The sequence below is a fragment of the Ascaphus truei genome, chromosome 17 (genome assembly GCF_040206685.1).
Source record: "Ascaphus truei isolate aAscTru1 chromosome 17, aAscTru1.hap1, whole genome shotgun sequence".
Taxonomy (NCBI): Eukaryota; Metazoa; Chordata; class Amphibia; order Anura; family Ascaphidae; genus Ascaphus; species Ascaphus truei.
In genome coordinates, this window is record NC_134499.1 from 5,175,691 (window position 1) to 5,180,240 (window position 4,550).

The 4,550-nt window shown below is 47.8% G+C and overlaps 1 protein-coding gene across 2 annotated transcripts in view; it reads left to right on the top strand.

Annotated features, from left to right (window-relative positions):
* CBX7 (chromobox 7) overlaps nt 1–2,540 on the top strand; it is a 67,370-nt gene extending 64,830 nt beyond the window's left edge. The window contains exon 8 of one of the 2 annotated variants that reach the window (XR_012788512.1): nt 1,655–2,540. The gene's annotated coding sequence lies outside the window, so the exon portion shown is untranslated. The remainder of the gene's footprint in view (nt 1–1,654) is intronic. The other variant, XM_075573762.1, reaches the window with a different exon arrangement.
* The last annotated feature ends 2,010 nt before the right edge of the window (nt 2,541–4,550 follow it).

Below are 4,550 nucleotides of genomic sequence, written 5' to 3' on the forward strand. Positions count from 1 at the left end.
GGTTACTGGGTGACGGGGTTACTGGGTGATGGGGTTACTGGGGAGTGGGGGGGGGTGATTGGGGGGTGATTGGGTGGGAGGTGGGGTGATTGGGTGGTGGGTGGGGTGATTGGGGGTTGGGGAGGGTGATTGGGTGATTGGGTAGGGTGATTGGGGTGGGGTTATTGGGTGATGGGGGGGGTGATTGGGGGGGTGATTGGGGGGGGGGGTGATTGGGGTGATTGGGGGGGGTAATTGGGGTGATTGGGGGGGTGATTGGGGGGGGTGATTGGGGTGATTGGGGGGGTGATTGGGGGGGTTGATTGGGGGGGTTGATTGGGGTGATTGGGGGGGGAGGTGATTGGGGTGATTGTGGGGGTGATTGGGGGGGTTGATTGGGGTGATTGGGGGGGGTGATTGGGGGGGTTGATTGGGGTGATTGGGGAGGGGGGTGATTGGGAGGGGTGATTGGGGGGGTGATGGGGGAGATGGGACACTTCTGGTAACACACACACACACACACACTCTCTCCCATGCACACACTCTCCCATGCACACACGCACACTCTCTCTCTCTCTCTCCCCCCTACACACACACACACACACACACACTCCCATGCACACTCACACACAAACAAACACACACACTCCCATTGACACTCACACACACGCACACAATCCCATGCACACTCCCATGCACACACACACACTCTCTCTCTCCCCCCCTACACACACACTCTCCCCCCCCCCCCTCTACACACCTTGGGATCGCTGTGGTCTCCGTGACACCCGAGGAAGCGGCGGGGGCCATGCCGCACCGGGAAACCGATAGTGCACGTCTTCCCCGGAGAGCGCTATATCCCACGGAGAGGGGGAGAAGAGGCGGGGGCAGGCCGGGTGTCGCCCTCGGTGGCTGTCGCTGCGGGTCACCGGGTGTCAGACACGCCGGGACATGGGGGCGGCGGCAGCCTTAGCTCAGTGGCTGTCGGTGGAGGAGACCTTCCGGGTCAGCGACCTGGCGGAGCTGCCACGCGAGATCGGGAATGAGTGGGGAGATTTGGGGTGTCGGGGGGAGATTGTGGAGAGGGGGGATCATAGAGGCCGGGAGAGATTGTGGTGAGGGGGGGTCACGGAGGCCGGGAGAGATTGTGGTGAGGGGGGGTCACGGAGGCCGGGAGAGATTGGCGTGAGGGGGGGTCACGGAGGCCGGGAGAGATTGGGGTGGGGTGGGTGGCAGATGGCCCGATGGGAGGGGGGGGGCGGATGGCCTGTGGCAGACAGAGGCGCGGAAGGGGGAAGAGTGAAAGCGCTGAGGAGGGAAAGTATTGCTGAGAGGCAGGGGAGGAGCGAAGGCACTGCTCAGAGAGGCGGGGTAATCTCCCCCAACAACATGAACCCGCCTCTGGCTTTTTTTTTTTTTCTCCAGCGCGAGCGGGGGAAAAACAGCAGCGCGAGCGGGGGAAATTTTAAAAAACACACGTGTGCTGCTTGGGCCAATATTTACTCGCCCGGAGGTTAAATCTACTCGCCCCGGGCGTGTAAATGTATAGCATTGTCGAACACTGCTTATAGGGGACTATCAGTAGTTCAAAGGAACGAATTAAGGACCATGTTATTGGTTATAAAACATTTAGTAATTATTGTATGCAACTAATACATTTTTTGATTCTCTCTAGGCATAGGTTAAAGTTGAAACTGCCCCTACTCGAGATGGGGTTAATGGTCAAGCATTTCCTATGCAAACACGCTCTTCATCGCAGATGAAAAGGCCCATTTTAAGTGCTACTCAACACTAATACAGCAATTAAAGTGGCAGAGATTTCTTCCTGGATCTACGTGACTCACGTAAAGCTCATCCAGCTCCACCCACAGCCGCTTCATGTTAACGTTTTGAAGAGTAAAAATAAAACTCTGACCGTTAACCTACGGATTTTTTTTTCTATTCTTTTTATTCTTTTAGAGTGTGTTTAAGTTAGAATTTTAAGATGTATGCACCATTGGGCCTGCGAAAGTATAACCCACAGAGAGATGACAAGATTGTAGTGGGAATGCTCTGCGGAGCCTTGTCAGAAATACTAATTTTTCTGTGGTCCTTATACATCGCAGATACCTATCACCATGGTCAAGGGAACACTACACTAAGCACCATATCACCCACTAACATCACAAAGTCCATTGGTACACTCCGAGACAAGCGAGGCCTACATTTATCCACTTGGGTAAGAGACAACACGTTTGTGGATGTTTGCAGATCAATATATAATAAATAAATCTGGGGTAAATGAATCCTGCTGGGTGTGTGGATACATACCACATACACAAATAGCCCCATGGGTAGGAATACCTTACACTGATGCTGAATTTAGAGAAGGGAACATCAATTTGAATTTGTTTACAGGAAACTTTTCTAAAATTCCACTGCTAAATAAGGTTCCAGTAGGTGGATTTTACATAAATTATACTAGCAACACCAATAACTGTCAGGTGCCTCCTCCAACCAATGTAACCTGTGTAAAAATGTATTTACGGCCTGGAGCAAAACATTTACAAGGAGGATGTGGCCTACGTCAGTGAAACAGACCGGGAATCCTCTGGATCAGCAAACTATACATTTATTGGCACATAAACAGCAAAAATGTTCACTCTGACATGTTTCGTGCGAGGGATCACACTTTATCAAAGAGCATGATACACTGCTCTTTGATAAAGTGTGATCCCTCGCACGAAACATGTCAGAGTGAACGGTTTTTGTTTGCTGTTTATGTGCCAATAAATGTATAGTTTGCTGATCCAGAGGATTCCCGGTCTGTTTCACTGACGTAGGCAGCTGCACCGCCTTCTTCTCTCCATTTGTTCTTAATACATTAACAGATGTGTTAGACGATGTTCTCAATTACACAACTACAGCCATTGCATCACTAAACCAAGAACAGGTCTAGATCAGGCTTATGGCCTTACAAAACAAAATGGCCTTAGACTACATTTTAGCATCAAAAGGAGGGGTATGTGCCCTAGTTAAAGAACAATGCTGTGTTTTCATCCAAGGTCTGAGTGGCAAGGTACAGCATGAACTAGACGAAATAGAAGAGATTCAAGTAAGACTTAGGAAAGTAGGTGACACAGAATGGGATCCTTTGGGGCTTGGTGGAATGATGGAATCGCTGGGAGCGAAACTGTTGAATGCTTTACTGTGTGTAGTAGTGGTACTTGTTGTCATATATGTGTGTGTCACATGCTGCAAAGGTATGATCCACAAATGTGCTACCCCTCACATTCTCAGACCTGATGCCATTGTTTGCAGATCCAAGCTACAGCAGTCCCTTGAAGAAAGAAGATGCAAAGTACAGTAATCTAACTCTGGAAGACATTCTGGCTGCAGCGCCATACAAGATTAGAACAGTGAAGGGCACGTGCCCTCTTCCTCTGAGTTATACCAATGAGCATTATCTTATGATGGAGCACCCCAAAATACAATTTGTGTCTCCATACGTGTCTCTGGACTAATATCATGCCAATAATTCGCAAAAGCAATGTTTTAAGAATAAAGAAGAGGGACTGAGAATGTTGAGAAAATTGGACATTAGGGGGATCTGACGTAAACAGCACTAAGATCTAAGCAGCCATTTTTGCAGACTATTCTTGTCAGCCTTTTTGTCTTGTTTGCTATAAGTTTTGTTTGTCTTTCAGTTTGTTATAAGCTGTGTCTGTCTTCCATGTTGTAATGTGCTGATTTCTGGGATGCAAAGCAAGCTTGTGTGTTTGAACATGAGAAACAGAGATGTTGTTTGAACTCTCAGCCGAGTCTTTGTATCTTTTACCAGCTGCAAACAATGGGGTGATGGGAAAGGAGTATGTGGGAGTAATGGGAGGTAGAGGAAAAGTCCAGACAAGAATGAGAGACCTTGGTAGAATTAGTTGGAGTCTGAGATAAGCACAGTTTCTCACATTGTAACCCTGAAACAAAGTATCAATAGTAATGTAGAGGAAAGGTTACTGAAGCTGGTATAATGATTTTTGCTGATTTACATATATTCATTTTGTTTCTTTATTATACAATTACGTTATTTTTATGACGCACAAGCCACATCATAAAGGGGGTTATGCTTTAGTTTTTAGGGTATAAATGTATCTTATACCGTATTACCTGTTAGAGAGTTTTTATATAGAAGCTTTCTCCTGTGTGCACCAGAATAAACTAATTTGATAACTGAATGTTTGTTGTAACATTTTTACAGCTTTCACAGTTTGCAAAGGAGGCAGAGGTGCCAGGTTGGCGCATGCCCCTTTTGCAGACTGAGAAAAGGTGCCCTTCCAGCTTTACAACCCGGCAAATTGGTGATTGGCTGGCAGGAGAATTCCCATGCTCTGTTCAGGTTAGTGAATGAAAGTCTGAAAGCCTTAAGAGAGCTTGCAGCCATGAGAAGCGCAGATTCCAAGCGCCAAACTAACAGCGGCAAATTCAAAGATGCTCAGAACTGAATAGACGCGAGCCGGCTTCAAAGATTTTCAAGTCAGAAAAGTTTCTAAGTCCCACTTTTTAGAATGTACCGGTCGCGGCTGGCATTGCATGCC